Here is a 22,762-nt window from a genome sequence, read left to right as displayed (position 1 = left end):
AAGTCAAATTTCATGGATTTCCAAAGGAAATATCCCTTGGATATTTCAGAAAGAGCTGAAGGGCTGAGCTCCAAGAGAGCTAAAACAGGATATGAGGAAACCTGTAAAAGAGGGGTGGAGGGGGGGAAGAACTGTTTGACCCTGAAAGATCTTGCTCTTTTGATTAACACATACAAACAGGAGAATGAAATAGTGGCAGTGGGAGGAAGAAAGATCAGAGAAATGAAATATAATTGCTTTGGAAGGGTGCCAAACTTCACAAATTACCAGTTGTTAGTCTGTACCCAATACTGACATAAAACTGTCAATTGTTCTCTAAAAACCATTTTGCCCATAAATTAGTAACACAGTCATTATTTTTAAATCACCTGCAGGTAAAAGTTAAGTTTACCAAAGAAAAACTGATGGCCAAAAACAATAACTTTTTTTTTAGCTGCATTATAAATGAGCATTTTATATATATATATATATATATATAAAGGAAAAAAAAAAAAAAAAAAAAAAGAGGCCTGCAGGGATCAAGTTCAAGTTAAAAGTTTCTTATTCCAGCCAAGCATCAGTAATTCTAGATCAGGGAGTTAAATTTCTACAGGATTTTTTCAGTATTTTGCAAAAGTTGCTACAGGACCCAGCTCAGTAAAAACCCCATTACAACTTCTGCAACATGGATTTTTAGCATTTTGTGGATTTCATTTTGCAATTAATTTTTTAAAAAAACTCTTCTAACTGGACTGTCAAGTGTAACAAACAAAATATTTTAATAAGCTCAAAATTACTCTCTGACATAGCCACAGAAGTGCTGAGTGATTTGCATTTCTATGTTTGAGTACTTGAGCAGTTTCAGAAATCTGAATTTAATGGATGTGCACCAGCTAGAAAGGGGGACAAACTAATCCGCACAGAACCTGCTGAGGCCTCCCCTTTCCCAAACACACAGACTTGGACTTCAAGTCTCAGTTTGGTACTTTGTCCTTGTCAGCAATATTTATGTTCAAGGTTGCATTCAGCAAGTGCCAGTTTGAAAAATATAATGGGTCTTACCTTTGCAGTGTCTTTAAAAAACCTGTAAGAATACAGAGCAGATTAGGCCATGTTTCTGTTGTTTGCCTCTCATTTGCTGTCAGCTGTCAGCAAAATGAACAGTCAAAAGCCTCTGGAGCAGGCTGGTATTAGTCAGCTAGACTTGAATTTCCAGTTCTTTTACATTGCTGTCTATTTTCCTCCATTAGGTTAGCCTGTCCTACCCTGGTATCAGATTACAGGGAGGCAGCATTCATAGCACCTTGCAAAACAGTCGAATATATCACATACCTAAGTCTGCCTATACCTGCTGCCCTCAATGCTTAACCCTTTCTACCAACAGGAGAAAAGTTTATTCTGAGATAGACTGTATCAATTACAAAACATTTACAGCAGAGGCGTCGTTTTCCCTTCTTACCTCACAGCTACATGATGGAGTGAGATTTCATTTTAGGAACTGTGGAACACAGGCAGGCTACGCCAAGAACAGAGGCTCCAAGACGCCCCCAAGAACAAACCTGCATCTGCAGACCCTACCTCCAACAAGAGCCCTGGTCTGGAAGCACTTACTGCTTATCTCAGCAGGTCTGAGAGACCCCAATCCCCATTCTGGGTTCAACATCATGTAATTACACTGATTCCTTGCCTCCCCTCAGACCCTGCTGCTAGAGCAGGAGGCAGGCAGGCGTGTTCTCAGCACGTAACTGGAATGGCACAAGGAGAAGGTGTTTCCAGCCCATGTCTCTCCCAGCAACACTGGCTTCCTTCTGCCCAGCCAGGATGTGGTGCTGCCCTGGGCTTGGCTGTTCCATCATCTCCCTGATGGCTTTTAGCCCAGCTTCCCTTTCTGGAAGGTGTCCTGCTAACCCTATTCCCACAGACTAGGGCCTACAATTTAGACAGTAGCAAGTCAAACCCTGCAATGCTGAAACAAAAGGAGCAGTGACTTCCCTCTTTACACAAGATGCATGGCCATCCCATGGCCACCAGCTGCAGTGGTAGTGCTTCAGAGGACTACACAAGGTATTTTATGTGTTCTTGTATGACAGGTACCTTAGCTTTCCTACATGCTCATCATGCATCTTGGACTTAAACAGAAGTTTAACAAATGAATATGTATATTCTCACAACTCATCCAGGGTTGTTCAGGCATCCTCCTTCTTGGGACCAGTGGTGCATGTTGCTAAAGCAGAGAATATAGGGCGATAGACCATTACACTCTTACAAGCAAGTTAACTCAGAGCAGAGATGAAACACACCAGAAGAACTTTAATTACATGATGCTTTAACTTAAATCTTTACTTAAGTAACATTTACTCCTTTAGATAAGAATCACAGACCCAGTCAAGGCAAAGCAAAAAAAAAAAAAAAAAAAAAAAAAAAAAAGGCTAAGAGGGCTTGTAATGAGAAGCAGTACAGCCCATACCACAAAGCACTGCTACTAACACTTATGTGTAAGCTGCTCTAACTCAGAACTAGACAAGCATTTTGATCTTCGAGAGATCCTACTCATTTATAAGCACACTTTTATTTATATCTAAGTTAGCACTGTGGTGAACAATTACACCTGAGTAAAATATAGATACATATTTCAGTCTTATTTATAAAGCTTATCAGTTAAAACATGTTTGCAAACCATGCCTGAAGCTTTTAAATCTATTTGCCACAAAGATCCTCACTTACCTTTACCCATAAATATAAGAAATTAAGTACTCAGTCATGCATTTCCAATGGTTATACCACAGGAATTAATCCGTGAGAACTATTGCACCAGGCAAGAAGTCACCTGTTTTCTACAATCTGCGACCAGTCAGAGCACATATACAGTGCCCCAACATACACCTTCCCTAAACATCCCCAAAGGTCCATTTTGTCATGCATTTGGTCACAACAATTGAGATTACTTCTTTTCAGAAGTTTTTCTGAAATAGTTTGATGAGTGTACTAAGGCAAGTAGCATTGTGAATTTTTTGGTTTTAAGGGCTTGGAGAGTCCAACACTGTTCCTAACACAGGCAGCGATTTACTTATGAGGTTGGGACGGGAGAGACAAATCTCCATCAGCAAATCTCTTGGAAAAATTAAGGCACATCTCCGGCTGTCAAAATCACAAAGCTGATACTGGCACTGAGCCTTCACATAGATTCAAAAAACCCCCAAAAACCAACAAAAAAATCCCCAACTCAAGAAAATGTGACAACATCTCCTAATAGCTCACAAGCAGAATTACTTAATTCAGAAGTCTGTCGAAATGGCAATGAAAGGTAATTTAAGAAGAGGTGCAAAGTACCAAACCATACCTACAATCAGGCAGACTGATAAGGAACAGCTGCACACAGGGAAGTCAGAGGTGTCAGACTTCTGAACTCCCTCCCACTAAGCTCCAAGTCTGAGGAGTCTGGGGTAGTCTTTTTCACTGTTTGTCTTTTCTAATAGAATTGTCTGGAGTTTTTCAGCACAAGAACATTCAACTTAATTTTTGGCTTAAACAGGATTTTTATGGTAGCTCAGACAGCATTTACATAGGCCAGGGTAGACCTCGTCTCTTAAACAACACCAAAACAAACCATATCTTTTAGAGTCTCCCAAGACAAGATGCTTGTTACACCTTTCTGAGGTGAAATCTTCTGTCTGATTTCCAGTGTATTGTACTTTACAGATCACTGTAGCTGCAACTCACATGTCATCTAAAGCCTAACAAAAAAAATTTGAAATTTATTGAAAATTATAGACTGAAGGACATAATCTTTTAAATTCACAGGTAGAAGGGTAAAGGCTAATTTGGGTTGGAAGGCTGTAACTCTATATTTTTCCTCAGCATGAGTCACAGCTCTGAGCTGGAACATGCTTTCTGCACGGAAAATTTGTACCGGCGTCACAGATCACCAAAGAGAAAGAGAAGAAGGAACAAAATACTCCAGATATTCTCAAGTAAAAAACAATAGGTAAGACCTGCACCATACAGGAAAGGGAGCAAAGTCACCTGCTGACCAGTTTGCTCTGAACTCAAGGAATACTTTCAAAACATTAGCTTAGAACTGAACTTGAGATTGGCTACAACTTTAAGAAAGTACCAACACACACACACAGCACTGAGACATGGAGGGAGGGACATGGTCTTAGTTAGAAATGTGAGTATTACATAGCCAGAGGGACTTCAAAAAACAAAACAAAGGGAAAAAAAAAAAAAAAAACAAACCAACAAAACCCAGACCTTAGGCTCTTGCTGTAACTTGTTTGGTACACAAACCACCTTGTTACTAGACAGCCAACTACTTATGGGTGTGGAGCACATAGCACAAAGAGTTCTATGTGCAGGTTATACCAATAATCTCCTTGTAGATACACTGAGTAGCTCCCCACTGTACGCAGAAAAAAGCAACACAATTAATTAACTTGTCTCTAGACCTTCCAGAGATGACTCCTTCATCCCTGCAGAGAAGCTGCAGGTTTGAGCTTTTTATCTTCAATTGTGGTCATCATCTTTCCTTTTTTATCTCTATTAGCATCTTCAGCATTACTCCTTGATATGCTTTAAGAATAATATTTTGAGAGGCAAATGCTTCTACACTGTTCTTATTTCCCTCTTGCATATGTTTGTCTCATTTCAGCCAGCTTTTCAAAAGCTAATCATTACCTTTCAGGTTCCAAGTCAGAAATTCACTGAACTGTGCTGTTTTCACAGAATCACAGAACTGTGGGCTCCCAGGAAAGCAGAGCAGAGGGGCAGAATCATATCCTTCACCCTGCTGCCCACACTGCTTTTGGTGCAGCCCAGGATGCAATTGGCTTTTGGGGCTGCAAGCACACGTTGTTGGGTCATGTCCAGTTTTTCATCCACCAGTCCTTGCACTTGGAGTATGATGGTCTCTTTGCTTCTTAATTCTGCACACTAAGGGTCCAGAACCAAATGCCTTTTTAAAAACAATGCCCTTCCCCAAAAGCTGCTGCTGGGTTAAATCAATGAGGTACTGAAGGCTGCCTGAATTGGAGAAGCAGCATTAACACTATGAAGAATACAGACGTTTCTGCTGTACTGAAGATCTATCCAGGACATAACATGTTACAGACCCAAGTAATTTAAATGTCTGCAGAAAAAGAAAAAATCTTAGTTAAAGAACCAAGCAGAGAATATCTAAAATCATGCCTTTAAAACCTCCTGAAGGTGAGAGACTGCTTACACAGTTGTAGTGGAGAAGAACATTCACTCATGACATAATTAAAAGTTAGCTTTTTGGGCCTTTAAGCTCCCAATTTTAATGCACTCTGAAATGCAATATATTCATTCAGGTTCTTCTACAAATGCATATGCTTCATGATGTTTAGCATAATTACAATAATAAATACATTAAGTTGCAACTATGCAGAATAAGACAGAACCTAATATTCCCATGCCATTTGTACATTTTTCTTTTTACAGATCAGTGTAGCCTAAATTCATGTTCTAAAGTATTTGCATGGGGTGGGATTAAGAAGGGAGACTATTAGTCTGGGGAATTTCAAACTATTGAACTTGGCTATTAAGAGAATATAAATAAGAGAATATAAATCTTCTGATTTGTTGTTAGACTAACAATTCCCACCATGGGGTTTCAAACAGTGACAAAGCACAACTTAAAGACCAACAAGATTAAAAAAGCAAAAAGATTTTTCTTAAGAGTGTTATGGAAAAGGAACAGGGTCTGCAAAGGTCCCTCCAGGGAAGGCAGTGTCTGGACAAGCCAGTATTTCTCATTTCGTAATGTCTGGGGAAGTGTACACTGAAGCCTAAGTCACTCTTATATGAGCACACACCTGCTCCTGGGAGACACAGAAACTCACTGCTAATGAAATGAACTTGACACAGAATTTATGAGTGTTGCATGAAAACACCTACGGAATCAGTGTATTCTGGAAACGTTCAGAGCTCCCACCAACCAGGTGTAGAGAAATTCAAGCCTCACTTCTTCCTCATTTCATCATTCAAGTTCCCATGTCTTTTGCAGAACTAAATAAGGCATCAGAGGTGGCTGCTGCGCATGTGCCTGTGCCATCCAGCTGCAGCCCCCACCACTGGGCTCTGTGAGCCAGCTTGATTCCCTAGCTGTGGGGGAAAGCAAGGCAGCAGGCAGGGCTGGGGGGGAACCAAATCCCCTGGGGAAAATGCAAAATCGCCCCATCACCTTGTGCTGAGCTCTGTGCCCAACTTGGTCCCATTCTGCAAAAGGAAGCAGCACAATCTCACCGCAGCCAGTGGCTCACAAACCTGGAGACCTCTTTGTACCTCCCCTCGGCTCTGCAGAGTGAGTAATACAGATATTTTAGCATGCTCTTGCCCCCCTCTCTCAGGCATTGTCTGAATGGGGTGACTGCACAAGTCCACTCATGCTTCCCAAAAGAGAAACCCTTACAGTGTCATACACAGAAGGGGAATTGAGGAGACATATTTCTCCTACAGCAGCTTTTCTCCACTTTAAACCACAAGGATAAGATTGTTCCTACCTTTCCTTCATTCTAAGAACCTCTAATGCTTCCATAAGAAAGGACTGAGATTGCTCTACGTTTTCCATATAATGAATGGGAGCAAAAGTAGGTTGCATCTCCTGAAGATGAAAGGTCCTTATTTAGGTAACATCTGACTTCTCTAAATTTTCAGGAGTTGATGCAGGCCCCAATGCAGAGAACCAGAAAATGGTTTGGACTTGAAAAGACCTTTGAAAATCATTGAAGTCCAACCCCAGTGCCAGAAGCAGGGATATCTGTCACTAGATCACATTGCTCACGGTGCCATCCAACCTAAACTTGAACACTTCCAGGCACAGGGCATCCACAACATCTCTGAGCAACCTGTACCAGTGCCTCTCCATCCTCATCATCAAAAATATCTTCCTTATGTCAATCTAAATCTATGCTCTTTCAGTCAAAAACTATTTTCTCTTTTGCTGGCACTACAGGACCTGGTAAAAAGTCTCTATCCTTCTTTTAAGTCCCATCTATACACTGAAAGGCTGCAACAAGTTCTCCCTGGTGTCTTCTTTTTTCTGGGGTGAGTAACTCTCTTAGACTTTCTTCACAGGATAGCTGTTCCAGCCCTCTGACAATTTTCATTTAGGTCTCTGGGAAAACAAACATTCCAGCTTTTCTTGCAGCACCACAGCCTCATCACGCAAGAAGCTCCTCAGCAGACATCATCTCTGTTATGAAAACCCACAAATTATCATAAGAACCAGAGGCAGAACGTTTTTTGTGTATCACTTCAAACCTACCCTTTCCTCTCCCAGTACAACATTCAACCCATACAAAGTTAGGAGGGGAAAAAAATAAAGAAAAAAAAAAAGAAAAGAAAACGAAAAAACTATAAAAAAATAAGAACCCACTATACACCACAAAACAAACAAAACCCAAATAAATAAAAAAGCAAAACCAAAAAACCCCAATGAAACAAACAAAAAACTATACAAAACACCCTACAATAAAGAACTAAACAAACAAACAAACAAAAAAAAGCCCCCCCAAAAAAGCAAAAGAAAAAGACACAAGGGTAAGCTGAGTGGTAGATGGAAGATTAAACAGTACAATAAACAAGGTAACGCAGAGACAGGCTGCTTTACATAGTTTCTAATCCATCCTTTAATTTATCCTCCACCCTCCTTTCTTTTTTCTTTTCTGTTGTCTAATATTTCATCTGCTTCTGTGAAGTCTCAGTCGTTTACTGTGACCAGAGATACAATGAAATAATATCAGAATTGTGTGGGTGAAACCCACACAATTGGTGGATAAAATCCCCCAAATCTACGACTTTTTTCAAGATGCCATACACTTCAAACACTTTTGTGGAGGCTTTACTATGTGTTCCCCTCGTTGTGCCCTGTTTGTACCTTTCCTTTCGCAAACATGACAGTACTGAGAACAGTGCTCAAAACCTAAAAGGGAAAAAAAGGCCAGCAGAATCATCCTGTCGCTGTGAAAGGCTTCCAGAGCAGCTATGCTAGCAATGTGAGAGCTGGTGCCTCTCACAGAGGCAAAATGCCGAGTTTTGCCCTTGTGGTGCTGGCTCCTGGCCCTGCAGACACCCGGGGGACCAGGAGCTCAGAGCGGTGCCTGCCTGTGAGTGCAGCTCTTCTGTGTATGCAAAACCTCTCTTGCGGGCTGCCATGCAGAGCCCACTACAAGGCAGGAGAAAAAAATTTAAACCAACAGCAACAAAAAAAACCCCAAACTCCTTACCCATCCAATCTCACTGCCCCTACAACGTTTCAATTCTTCCTCACTCTGAGGAATGTGACCCTCAGGCTGAGAAGCCCTATTTTAAAGGGCATATAATACAGGATCATTTTATCACATGGCAAAGATATCCCTACTCAATGCTGGCTACTCAACAAACATACAGTTTAAGGAAAAAAAAAAAACAATATTCTGGGAGCTATGCTGTCATATGAGGAAGAAAAGATCACCAAATGAGACAAAAAGGCTGAATTGTATGCACAGTTTCAGTTCTAAAATAATTCTGATGTGCAAAGTACTCAGTTCCCTAAAATCTGATGCTGGGGTAGATACTACTCGAGTTCTAGTTTCAGTAAATTAATTATGTTCCAATAAGATACATATCTTCAGAAATCATGCAACCTACATTAAAAATTACATCATTTCCAATAGAAGGTTTTATGTGCTTTTTCTGTGCACTTCTAAAAAGGTGTTTAACTGAAAGCCAGAGCTGTCTCAAAACCACAAGTGTATTGAGATGAAAAAATTAATAATTAAAAAGAAAAAAACCCACTCAAAAGATCATAGATTTTACAATAAAAACTGGTCAGATAACGTGGCAAACACCTGCCCAGAAAGATATTCATGAAATTGCACAACTTAAGGCCCAACCTGCCCGTTTCTCAGATGCATTTAAAAATTCCCACACTGGTAGCTGTGGAAAACGAAACACTGGATCTCAGCTCTCCCTGTGTCAGGATAATGCCCATGGATACTCTCTTACAATTCATGCTTCAGGAGTTCAAGTCCTGCTTTCTGTTGAACTAAATAAACCCTGATCTTTACTCTCAGGCACCTAAAGAAGGGGCTGGGAGGGACAACAAGGCCCCAAGCGCAGGGGCGCAGAGCATGGCGCTGAGGAGACAGTTGGTTACACAATGGCTGCCTGGGGCAGGCGGCGGCGTTGCCACCTCTGGCGCATCTGCTCCCCTGCTCGTGGTTTAACCGACAGGAAGCGCAGCCCAAGATACCCAGACCCAGCCGCGAGCGCTTCCTGCCCGCACAGCCAGGTCTGTCCCCCTGCATGGGCCGTGGCCGCCCGTCAGGAGCAGAGACTCTGGGACACCTTCTGAAGAAACAGAAAAATGAAGTAAATTAGGCCCACATGCAGAAAGCCAGCCAGATGGATGGAAAACGAAGCGAACGGGTCAAGCATATTGAAATGTGGCCCCAGAAGGCCACTGAAGCAGTGTACAAAACACTGGTGGCACATTCTCATCTAACAGGGCCCAGGACAACTGGCAGGTCAGCTGTGGAGGTTTTGAGTCTGGTCTTCCTCAACCAGGCTTGTATACCACCAAGAAACCAAGTTACTTTACTTGGTAGATGAAATCTTTTAAGATTCTTTCTGAAATCTTCAGATGTGAACTATAAACAGTGGGAAAAAACCCATTGCCAAATACACTACCAGCCTTTTCCTTGACCAACCTGTCCTAGAAATTAGGACAAGTTAATGATCTACAAGGCTTTTCCAACACTAATACCTAGAGTAACACACCTATTTATCTACTGCAAAATTGAAACCCTGAAGAAGCATTTGGTACCCATGTGGTAAGCACAAAAACCAACTGCTAGACAAAGCACAACTTCAGTGAAAAGCAGAAACTCCAGCACAACTATAACTTCTATAGTACCTGTATGTGAAGCAATATGCTATACTCAGCTCCTCTGTAAGTTGTCCTCTGTTCAATCTTAGATTTCCCCATAATATCATCTGTCAGAAAACATAATTTCCTTAGTCGACCTAAAAACTGTATTTTCAGGCAGGATGAGAAATTATTAAGATGGCCTCATATCCGTTCTCCATCAATGACCAAATGGTGGTATAAAATGGAGGAAAACTAATTTTGTGCTGTTATCTGCAGGGTTGCCAATTAAAGCAACAGAAGACATGTCAGTCATGTAATTAAGTTGGGAAATATATCAACCAGTAGATATTTAACTGATTTAACACTATCATGTATTGCTGTAGTCTAGGAGAATTTTCTGCATAAACCTAAAAGCAGTACACATCTTCACTGGATTTCAAGGAGTATCTGACACATTTTACCCTTCATGGAACCAAGGTGCTCCATCCTAACATGGTCTCTGTCCCCACCCCAAAACAGTTCAGAATAAAAATGCCCTCACTTGATGACTGGCACTTTTAGTAGAACAGCCACCTCAAAGTCAGAGGTTTGCAATTCCCTGAAAAAGAGCAGGGTCCAAATTCTCCTCATTTCTAACTTAGAAACATATTCCTCAATTAGGTTCCTCTGATACAGCATATTTTGTCCCCGGCTTTCATGCGCTCCCGGGTGAGTTCTGCGACCACCTAGGTTATTCCACAGAAGCACAGGTGTCTCCTGCCTCAAAGACAAGACTACATCACTCCATGTCACTGAATGCTTGACCACTTCCTGCCCTGGAAATCAGAATGAAAGCCCTAAACTAGGCCACATCAGACACTAAGAGAACGTTTGCTTCGGCAGCATTTCTGACATCCACTTAAGACATCTGTCCCACCCTTAAAAAGTACTCAAGTAATCCCAAGCAGCCAACAAATTTAAAAAAAAGAAAAGATACAAAAAGCAATGGTTGCTCAAAAGCCTTTCTGAACAAAAAAGCCTTGCAGCATGAACTGAACCTTACTAAATTTTGCTGGATTGGCAAAAGGAGAACTGAAAAAAAAAAGTATTTTCCATCTCAGATTCCAACAATACTATGTAGCCAACAGCATTTTGCAGATTTTCTTCTTAGTTTGTAAGTCACGTTGGTCATATCTTGCAACATGTACTGGCAGGATTCAATGTTTTCCTAAGAAAACTGGGGTGGCAGATGCTGACACTGGTCCAGAAATGGTTTGCTCTCAAGCTGGATATTCTTTTTAACCCTGAAAGTTCATCTGTGTCCTGCTACAGAACAACAGATTTTATCACAGCAAACATTTCAGAATTCTCATACATATTTATTTTATTGTGTATTAGTACAGTACTAGCTCCAAGCATAACAAACACAAAAAGTAGTATTTACATGCAAATTCATATCTATTATATGAATTGTAGATTATTAACTTGGAAATTTAATGTAAGAAGCATAGGGCTAATATAAGAGGGGGAGGGAAACGTTCATTTATAAATTATTTTGAGGCACCTTAAAATCATCTAAGTTTCCAAGCTCTGTATAGTTGAAGCAAAAACAAAAAGGTAAATGTTGAGGTATTTACATTTATAAAAGTAAAACAAAAATCAGGATGATTTAATTCTTAAAAGACTGAAAATTTTCTCCTCGAGATTGCTGCTGCACAGCATCAGGAAGGCACCCAGATACTCCTGCATTTGTTCTTCTGACTCAGTTACAGCTAACATGAGAGGAGTGGTCTCCACAGAATGGCTTTTCCAGCAGAGCAGCTATGAGTCAACTTGCCTCATGTCTCTGCACCTAACAGCCCAAGTGCCTGGCTCTGGTGTGTTTTCTGGGAAGATAGGAGGGACCACACCTCACCAAAGCACTGTGAGAGGAGAGGAGAGGAGCAAAAGTGAAACTGAGCTGACTGACAACCGCTGACCAGGCTCCCCAGACAGAAACGGTCTCTGGATTTCTACTGGTTTTAACCAGCTTCAGCAGAGGGGAACATGATTTTTAATTCTACCCTATCCCTTTAATAAACACCCCAAAGAAGACATTTTCCAGATAACTGAGGAATTTTTTACAGTGTTGACTTACCGAGCAAAGCACAATAACCAGCTATTCTGTTTGCACTACAAGGCAGTACAGTGCAATGAGTTAATAATTTATCATGGCATTGCTCTTGGCAACTGACCATAATCAACTTCTAAAATTCTTCCTCATTCTTACATTTTTAGTTTCAGCAAGAATATGGCACCCTTAGAACCTCAGCCCTACCAGAACAATTCTTAGCCAAGGTAAGAGGTTTAATCTTCTCGAACACCTGCTTTCCCTCTGGATTGTTTCAGGCTCAGAGCAAAGGTCATAATTTCATTTCAATAACCTGATTTAGCAGACAGGAATAACTAAAATATTTTTAAACAAAGCAACAAGTTAACATTCTTTCAAAACTGCAGCAATGCAGTTCTCATCCCCACGTTTCCTTCCCCTTCTTCTCACAGAAGTAAAAAGAACAAAAAAGGCCAAGCTTCTGCCTTCACCAAAAGCTTTTATTTGCACATGATCCCAAATTAACAAGCAAACACCTTTTCCTCCCATTCTACATTATCGAGACTTATGCCTTTATATAACTTCAGGCAATACTTAACTTATTAGTTAACACATTCTTCTTCTCAATCAGAAGCATCCAGCTGTGGTGTTCAGATAACGCATTGGAAAACAAGTTTTGATGTGACGTGTAGAAGAGAGTTAAGTCAATCATTTTAAGCATCACTTCGCTGAAGCATTGGCCATGAAATATGGTCCTTTTCCAAGGACAACTGTGCTACTTCGTCCTTCCCCTTGTTGCTCAATCCCAGCTCTTACAAACTCCACAGCTCCACCACTCTGAAATCAATCTCTAACCTGGTTCAATCAACCAGCCCAACAACTTCTGTGGCATCAACATATGACTTGCCAACTTGGCTCATCTTGGCTGAACTAGATAAGGAAAAGGTTGCTCTTGCAAACAGCCTGGACTGCGGATAGGAGGGAAAGGCAATAAAGCACTAGGAAACAATCTATGCTGTCAGCGAGAAAAAATGACGATGGCAGCCCTCAAGCAGCTGGATGAGTGCTCCTGCCAAGGAAACATCCAGGAATGACCATGTCCACCTCTGACTGTTTTGCTAAAGGCACGTTTTAAATTAAATTAGACCGGTGCAGGTTTGCATGCTCACAAAAACGTCGGTCTAGTTGAAACTGCAACTTTACCTCAACTAATACAGCTTTACTGTTGAATCTTACCTAAGGGCAAGCTAAGGGCCTGGGCAGACACTAAATGAGCTGTTTAAGGATTTACAACCCATCACCTCCAGGAGAATTCACTATCCGAGTAAAACTTGCTCAGCCCAAACCTCCCTCCTGTGCTCCAGGGCACATCCACGCAAACTGCTGCTGCAGGGGTTTAATGGGATGTGCCACCAAGCCAGCAGGGAAGTTACACATGCTGCCTTCACTTATGAGTGAAAAAGCAGCTGTGTGAGCCTGAAGAGCCTTCAGTGTGCACCTAAGCTCTGTAAGCACATGGCGTGTGAAAATACCGGAGCCAGCATCAAGGCACTGGCATTATTCTCCCACCTAGTTAATAAATACCAGGCTTGTTCACGACAGACTGTGTAACAGGTTCTCTGAAGGCAGTCTCTGTCAGAAAGAAACTACTTTCTCCTCACAGTAGAGGTTTGACCCCACCTAGAGATCCTAATTTAAGGCAGCAAAAATGAACCCACTAAACTTCACACTGATTTTTTTCTATTTCCTTTTTTTTACTGACATTTTGCATCTGTGCAGTATGCATGCATCAGTAGTCCTGGGTTTCCTCTCTCAAGGCAATGGGATTTTACCCAGCTAGCTCTTTGCAAAAAATAACTGCTACTGTCTCCCCCCTCAAATGCACAGATTTCACATCATCATATATCAATAAATGCCATCATAGCTTTTCTGTTCATGAAGTCTAAAAATACAAATTAACAAAATGCTTCTGAAGCCACCTGAACACATGGCACCCATAAGAGACACTTTAACCATTACAAACATCAGAATCTAGACACAAAATATACCCTTCCAGCTACATTGCTTCAAAAGTATTAAACCTTTTCTGCAAATACCCCTGGTTACAATTAAAAAAAAAATATTTGCAAGTCCAAGCTCTTATCTTATAGTTTGGCAAAAGTTTTTCAGTATTTCTTACTGTTGAGAATTATTTCTAGTCCAGTACCACTGAAACAAGATTTAATACATATCATTTGAAGGACCATATTAAAAGACAATTAGGTCTTTATGAAAACAAATGGTAGAATGTTGCATTACATCAAGCATTCATAATCAGATATATGTATATCAGAAGTGCCCAGATAGGAAAATATTCTGCCAAAAGTAACCTTCTTGCTGCTTTTTTCCTCCAGCAATTCCTTCATAGTCCATATTTAAATGGTCTAAATTAATGGTTTCTGTGTAAGAATCATAGAATAGTTGTTGTGAAAAGGAACCTTTAAAGGTCATCTAGTCCACCCCCCTACTGTGAGCAGGGATATCCTCAACCAAATCAGGTTGCTCAGATTACAGCCTGTTCAGACAAATTACAACTGTGTTTCACTTAATTGTTTCAAAAGCAACTTATTTCATTGTTGCTTTGAACGATACTAAAAGAAATACACTTTTTTCACCGAAGAGGACCAGCACTTCTGAAAATGCTGCAAGCCATCCTCAGCAAACTTCAGACTGTTTTTCAACACAGAAAGTTTCGTTTTCATTCATATGACTAAACCATCTTTTTTCTGTAAAGAAAAAAGGTCCCCAAATAGACACTTCCTCTCTACAGTTCCTTCTTTTCTCTTTTTGTAATAAACATTAGTGGTCTTTAAAAAAAAAACCCGAACCAACAGGATGGCCTCTCAATAGCTCGCCACCAAGAATACCTGGAGCCCTTTGCTGGGCTCACAAAGCTCTCAACAAGCTGGTTCAGAGGCACTGCGAGACAGGGAAGTGAATTCTTGCAATGTGTACAGTTTGCGACCCTTTGCCCTCCATGGCCCATAAGCTTCACAATTATTTTCTTGATAGCTAACACTCTTGTTTGCATGCTTAATTTACAGGCATTGGGACAAAGTTTGAATAACTACAGAGAGTAAATAGTTTACAGAGGCTCTGGAGATGGGGGAGTGAAAGCACAAAACAGAAAATGCATAAAGACGATGAGAGTGGATAATGTAACCACCGCGTCCAAGGACAATGCCAGGCAAATTCTGTCATCAGAAGACAATGTGCAAGTCCTGCTGCCTTCAAGACACAGGCTTCATGAAAGCTCTTCCTAAGAGGGTCATCTTCTGGTTGGAAAGACAGCCTCCACTAAAAACAAACCATGTCATCACATCCTTGGGAAACTATTCTTGTTAGTTCCAAAATTATGTAGGGCAGCAGCACATGTAGCAGGCACAAAGAGGAGGAAACTGACAGTATCCGTGTCAACTTGCTTTTAACTTGAAATTGAGTCTGGTTGGAAGGGCAAGTTAAACATTAATTTTCTGACAGTGGTCAGCACTCAGTATCACAAATTGTAACTGTAGTTTCACAATCAGATTTTGCTGCTTCTTTCCCTAGCTGCAACTTAAAACTGAATAAGCACCAAGATAACTGTAAACTGGAGAACAGCAGAAGTGACTTGATACAAAGCTCAGAAGAGCAAGGTAGTTTTCTTCTAATCTGTCAGCTTTATTCACTCTGTCAAAGGATCTTATGAAGAACACTAGTAACTCTAGAGGAACATACAGCATGACAAAATAGTATATGCAGCCACAATAAGTAAAAATGTTTCTCTCAAGAGCAAACAAAAATTTGAATCACCCAAGCTCACCCCTTCCTTCCATCACAGAAATTCAAGAGCTGTGCAGCATGACATTTATACTGAGCCCACTTCAGAAGTCAAACCACTACCATGCAAGAAGGTGAAGGAAATGAGGAAGGAGCTCACAAGTGAAGCGATGAAACCGTTAGTACGCTAACGGCAACATTCAAGACTCGCAGAACATTCCCCTCAAAACAAAAAATGTATTTGGTAAATTCACACAGAAATGTTGACAATGGGTTAAATATAGGGTGTTCTAGAAATAGACCAAAATGTCTAATTATAGATGAAGACAGTGACATTAAATCCATCCCAAAGCAACTCTTTCCCACAGTTTCCAACCTATGCACTTAGCATTCCTATTCCTAGCAAATTATCCTAACCATAATATCTTTTCCCCCAGTACAGAGAGAAATAATTTTTACATGCAAATTTAGGAACTGGAGGTTCTTTCCAGGCTAACAAAACTACTATCAGTTTCACATTGAAGCCTGTTTGAACGTAGTACAAACTCACACATGACACAAGGGGAGTGATCTCTTTAAGGACAAATAAATGACCTGAGCTCCAGCCCTCTGAATCAACACTGAAGATGGATGACAGGTAAGGCCTAAAGCACACCAAAGTAAGAATGCATAAACTTTGGTCCCTAGCCAATGGGATCCTCTCAGCACTTCCCACACAGTGGGAAGCTTTACCAAAGGACAGGCTTATATTGAAGAATAAATCGCTTTTACCTCTACATATGGCCAGGTCTGGTCAGGAAAGTGAAAATGTCCAGAGCCTTTCACATGGCTGCTGCAGACTTTTGATAAGCAAAAGACTTAAAATTCCAGTATGTATAGTCTCTGTCAACTACTTTATCTGTGAAGAAACACTTAGGTACGATTTAAAAAAGCAAGATTTAAGAATGCAAATAATCTCTAAAACACGTCAGTGGCATTAAAATTATAAGCACCATAAATCACTGGCCTGTAGCAGCAAAGTTTCAGAGCTTATGGTGCAGACTGTAACCAAGGCTGGAAAGGTGAACTCCACCTCCTGCCACTCCTGTGCTGAATCACTGTGGTGGGGGAAAGTCCTTGCTCCTTCTCGCATACCCAACAAAACTCCAGTGAGTTACCAAAACTGTCAGTGAAAACAACAAAATCTGCAAGCAAAAGCTGAGAAATTTTTCCTAACACGTGCAAGAAGAGAACGCTGTTTTGGAGATCACAGCTTCTCCTCTGACACAGAGGGAAATCCTCCATTTTTCTTTCTTTTCTATCAGCTCACTGAGCACCATCCTGCCACAGTTCCCTCCCCTAAATATGGCTGTGCTGAAATACACCTCATGTATTTGGCTTTTTTCATACATCAAGTGTCTAAAAAGTAACACACACAACTGAAGTATGAGTTTTCATCAATCCTTAAACACCAGGCCGACAATATTCTTCAAATCTGGATGTCTACCTCTTTTTTTCTTCTCATTTGAGGACCAAGACCATGGACTTGACAATTCTCATATGCAACTGATGAGAAAAGAGCACATTAGAAAACCAACACTCCTGTAAAGGCAGGGATCTGGAAATAATGTTCAAGCTAACTGGCATCTAATGACACCACTCCCACGGCTCTCTCAACAATCACAAACAATCCAAACTGAAAGATCCCTGCCTTGGGGGTGTGGGGGGAGAAAGGTGGGAATTTTTTTTTTTTTTTGGAGACAAACACGAGCTTCAGCTATACAAAAACTAACACCATTTCTCTGTATCTTCTAATCCACTTCTCTGCCTTCTAGATCTGTCCAAGCTGTCATCTGTAAGTCTTGGGTCGTGGGAGAACTTTCAAATGACTTTTTCCTAGCACCACCACTGTACCACAGATGCATCCGTAGGCCTGGCAAAGTTCTTGTATAGCAGCAAGAGAGAATGAACATGGCAGCTTCTGCCTTCAAAGAAGAACTGCTCCTCTGTGAAGCCCTGAGCAAGAGAAAGTAGCAGCAGCCACTTACCCTTTAGAACACAGAAAGATAAGCAGCTACAGCTTAGGAGACGACTTAAAAAGAAAAACTTAAAACCTCAAGTTTTTAGGGCTGGATGTATCAACAGGGTCTGGTGTAAAAGAAAGAAGGAGAGAAAAGAGATAAGGAAAGGGAGGGTCATGTTGCACCAGTTGCAAGCAGAGAGCCCTAGGATCTGAAAATAAAAGTCATGGTGATAAAAAGAAAGATGCAAATATATATAAGAATTTTTCAGAAAAAAACTTCTATTACAAACACTTTTTTTTTTTTCAAGTAGCTCCTCTGTAATTTTATCAGTGATTTTTCAACCCGCCAAATAAATCCCCCAAACACTTGCAAAACTTGTTGCTTTTAGAAAGAAAAAAAAAGCAAAATGTAAAATGAAAAGACAGTGAAAACACATTGTAGTGTAAGATGCCGAAGGGATATATGGCTGAACACTCGGAAGGCTGAAGACAAGAGACAGCCTCACCCAAAACATGACCATTTACTTAATGGTTGCCTCCCTCTCCCTCCCTGCAACTGATCACAGTACTAAGCAAGACTCCATCATACTTCTCAGATACAGCCTCTAGACAGTAAATGAACCTGGAAAGTATTCCCCTGTGCACAACAGCTCAAGTGCCCTGTCATTTAATTTTCAGTAAGAAGATATCAAATTTGATTTCTCAAGTGACAGATGGAAATGTAGGGTCCAAAGTTATAGACTCGGACAAAACTTCTAAAGAACATTTTCGTTCAACAAAGGTGGAAATAGAGATTCTTCTTCAAAAACTTTGCTAAAGTTCAGAAGTGCACAATTAGGAGAATCAAGGTGGTTTTCATCCACTAAAAGTTTAAGAAGCAATTTGACGCACCACAATTACCTCCAAGATTTTCTTCTCCCATTACAACTACCACTAAGCCTATTTTCTAATTGGTCTGCCTTGTTCAGCATCACCATAACTTCCATTTTTTAATCATTTTCAGGAAAAGGTTTGTACCTGCCCGCATAATAACTTAACTCCTTCTATTTTGAGACGATACCGTGGCGGCTGCCGTTAATGGCTCTGTTTCGGCAGAAAGAGAACTTCAATTTAAGGGCGCAGAGAATGATCTGTCTTCGAAATTATATTTTAAATCTGCCATTTTAAAGTAACCACGGACCACACCGGGCGAACAGCAATGGAGCGAAGGTGCTCAAAGCCGCAGCGCTGATAGCCAACACTTTGCCCGAATCGCTCTGGACCGTGCTCTGCTCCACGCTAGCCGAGTCCAGGCACACGCAGCTTCAGAATAAATAAAATACGTGTATTTTACAGCCCGCTGAGCGGCGGCTGGAGGGCTCCGACCGGCAGCCAGCCTGGCACCCGCGCACGCTTAAAAGGAGACAAAAGTACAAAACGTAGCAGAATTACAAGCCAGCTGTCACACTTGTGCAGCGCGCTGCTCAGAGCAGCACAGCCGCGGTGCCCTTTGCCCGCAGCAACAGGCACAGCTTCAGGCAGCTCACGGCGCTGCTGCCCCGAGACGCCCCTTTACTCACAGCCCAATTTATATTTCGCTTTTCCCTGGTGCTGCGCTTTTCCAGAAGTTCCCTCTTCCCCGCAGTTTCTCCCGACGGCTGCGGAGCGCTGCCCCGGGCGCGGCCGCACGTCGAGGCAGCGGCAGCCGCCGCCCGCAGCGCCGCGTCCCCCCGGCCCTCCCGCCCGCCTGGCTCTCGCTCCCCGGGCAGCACGTACCGCCCGGCCGCGGGGCCCGCGGCGCCGCCCCGGCCTCCCCGCAGCGTCGTGCAGCTAAAATGGCTCCTGTCGAGAGGGGGAAGTGGTGCCCGGGCCCCGGACGGTGACTCACCGCGGGGCCGGGCGGCTCGGCTCGGAACGACACGACACGCCCCGGGGCGGCGGCCGGCGCTCCGCCGGGCCCGGCCCGCAGGTGGCGGCGGGGCGCGGGGCGGGGGGGACGGGCCGGCGGCAGCCTCGTGACCCGCCCGGGCTCCGCTCGGCCCGGCTCCTTCGTGTGCGGAGAGCGCCCGACCCGCGCCGCGCCGTCCCGCTCCCGCCCGGCTCCCCGCCGCTGCCTCCGATCCTTACGAAACGTCCCACCCCGCTCCCCTCCATGAGTAATAATTCAGAGTCAATTAGGTTGGAAAAAACCTCTGAGATCATCGTGTCTGACCCATGACCGAAAACCCGCCTGTCAACCAGACCATGGCACCAAGTGCCACCTCCAGGGACGGTGACTCCGTCACCTCCTTAGGCAGCCCATTCCAACGTCTAACCACCCTTTCTGTGATGAAATTCTTCCTAATGTCCAACCTAAACATCCCTTAGCATGGTTTAAGACTGTGTTCTCTCCTAAATTAAATGAACAAACACGTTTCTGTGGAACATCTCATCTTTTCAACCAATATCATCTTGCTCACACCAAACAGGTTAACTCCTGAAAAGGAGTGAAACTTTGGAGGGCCAAAGGGGAAATTTTGTTAAAGTGCAGTATCCAATGGAACACAGACTGAGAGCCAATGCCAAAGCCAGGCTTCCTGGGATTGCCTGTAAATTTCTGATACACTCTTCATGTTCTTTAAACAAAGCCTCAGAGCACACTGAAAGCCACCTAGCCCTCAGCAGTGTAGGTGCTTGGGATGGGCTCTATGATCGCATAAGGCACGCTGAAAGGCCTGACAGAAGTGTAATTTTAAAAACATGGTGCAGGCGGTGAGGACAGAGTTACTCCCACCTTGTTTCTGTAGGAAGGGTAAGCTCATGCTCTGTTTGCGGGCTGGCATGTGCACTGGTTTTCCACAAATTCCCAGAAATGCAGAGTCCAAAGCAGTGCACTGGCCATAAGAGAAGGCGTGGCACAGGGACCCAAGCCACCAGAGAGGGTGTAACAGCAAGGCAAGGAGCTGGGAAGGGGGGAAGCAGCAGGAGCAGCCTTGCAATGAGCGGGGAAGATGAGAGTAAGAAAAATCTGAAGCGACTTCTAGCAAACACATTGAGATAAATTCAAACATATTTCAGGACAGCTGTCATTAACGGTCCCAGTAATAATTAACCAGTAGTCCCACAAGTTTTGTACTGCATAAAACTCATAGTTTTATTTTCATTAATATCTCAAACCAGTGGTCATGTTTAATTACCAAGAAAAAAATTTAGGGATTACTTCCAAGTAATTGAGTCCTTATGACAGCTGCATGTCACTTAAAAGCAAAATTGGGTCCCAGTTTATTGTTTAAAGGGCAGTTACCCATGTATGACTTTATTAGATGTAGTTTATCATCATATTTTTGCAGCTTGCTTTCGTGAAAGATCTGAAAAAAAGAAGCAGCAGCACACTTTTTATGACTTAGTGATTAAAAGTATCAATTAAGTTAGTACTAAAATATCTTCACTACAGCTCTTTATCAAAATAAGACTTCATTTGTATTTCTTAGTTGAAAAAAGTCCATGAGGAGAAAACACTGTATCATTATTTTAGTTACTATATATTTTCCACCTCTCACAACAGATGTATATTCATTCTCTCCAACAACTTAAGTCTAATCCAATCTTACATCTAAAAGCATTTGTTTCTTGTGCTGCAACCCCTTTGTAAATCATGGGGCACAGAGGGAAGAAATCTGACCCAGGTGCACAGCGGTTACAAGGAACTGTAACATTGGCACAGGGAGAGTACCATTTTAATAATTAAAAAAAGTCTAATAGTTATGTTTTAGAGAGGAAAGAAACAACACATTCTTATCCAAGCAGTCAACTAAATTGAAAAATCATTTTGTAGTGATGTATTAGCACAAGCTATGCAAACATTTTGCCGTTTCTAAGCTAAATCTGGAAGCAGTATTTTTTTTTTTAAGCATATGTAAAATGTAAACTTATTTAGCAAGAAAGAATGCAGGTGGATGTTCATCCCTGGAACTGTATCAGGTTTCTTGCTAATTATAATTTTGGCTTGAAGAAGAAGTGACCTTGCCCAATGCTGGGATGAGTATTTCCACAAAACTTAGATCACCGTTTGCCCAAAAGACATAGTCAGACACTGACCAACAGCACAGCTTAAGCCAACTTAAACAGCTTTAGCCCTCCACTCCATCCCAGCCTCATATTCCTCGCACTGAGCTACTCCCCCCACTGCTTCCCAGAGCAAATATTTGTGCAGTCACACAGTGTGGCAGAGGGTGGAGCCCACCAGCACAAAAGTTAAGGCTGCACAAATAAATATAATGCACAATACAATTTTCACATTGCTATTGGCCCCAACTCCCAGAGAAACACATGCCCAATCATGTGCTCCAAGGGGAGCAGGGTAGCCCAACAGGCTTGGACTGGCAGAGACCTGGATGTGACTCTCACTTCAGCTGGCCTCAAGCGAGAACCCAAGCAAGCTGCTTCTCTTTTCACACCCTGCTTTGGTAATCGCCTCCCTCCTTCACAACTGGCTTTGAAAGCTACAGGTCTGCAAGGGCGGGATGAGATGGGCTGCCAGGAGGCACAGGAGCAGAAAAAAGCAGCTCTCCTGCACAAGGGGCAGCCTGAAACTCTGAAACCATGTGAAGACACACCAGAATGATGTATCTGGAGGTATTGTGCCCCACCTGAAAGACATACCATTTAGTCTCATAAAAACAAGCCAAAAGAAAGGTTTGTGACTGTGTTCAGCTTTCGGTTTTGGATGATGGCTGGGGAGGAGAAAACACTGTTTTAATGAAGGAAAGGGAACAGAAAAGATCCAAATGCTCTTAGTTTTTCTATTTTTTTGCTACATTATACAGAAGTTCAGCACATGAGAAGCCCTAGCAAGCCCTGATTTATGTGACACCCTGTGGTACAATTCCTGAAGGAGCTCAAGATGCTGTAACTCCTTTCCACTCTTGCAAGAGGAGATCCCACCACCCTGCTCCCAGCTCAGGCTCATACAATCACCTCATACAGACTTGGGGCTTCATCAAACTGTCTCAAGACTGGATAAAAATCTTATTTAAGAAGCTTCTGGTTTGCATTTGTTTTTTGTAGGATCCCAGCATCTCAAGCT

General features: G+C 42.2%; 1 protein-coding gene across 10 annotated transcripts in view; it reads right to left on the bottom strand.

Moving 5' to 3' along the window:
- Positions 1-22,762, bottom strand: part of ELF1 (E74 like ETS transcription factor 1) — an 88,187-nt gene that overhangs the window by 47,009 nt on the left and 18,416 nt on the right. The window contains exon 1 of one of the 10 annotated variants that reach the window (XM_054002458.1): positions 19,474-19,556. The exons of 4 other annotated variants lie outside the window; for them this stretch is intronic. The gene's annotated coding sequence lies outside the window, so the exon portion shown is untranslated. 5 more of the 10 variants (XM_054002442.1, XM_054002494.1, XM_054002449.1 and 2 more) reach the window with 5 other exon arrangements.

This window comes from Vidua macroura, chromosome 2 (genome assembly GCF_024509145.1).
Source record: "Vidua macroura isolate BioBank_ID:100142 chromosome 2, ASM2450914v1, whole genome shotgun sequence".
In the NCBI taxonomy this organism is placed as follows: Eukaryota; Metazoa; Chordata; class Aves; order Passeriformes; family Viduidae; genus Vidua; species Vidua macroura.
The sequence above is the reverse complement of the archived record's forward strand: the minus strand, read 5'-3'. Positions and strand labels throughout refer to the sequence as shown.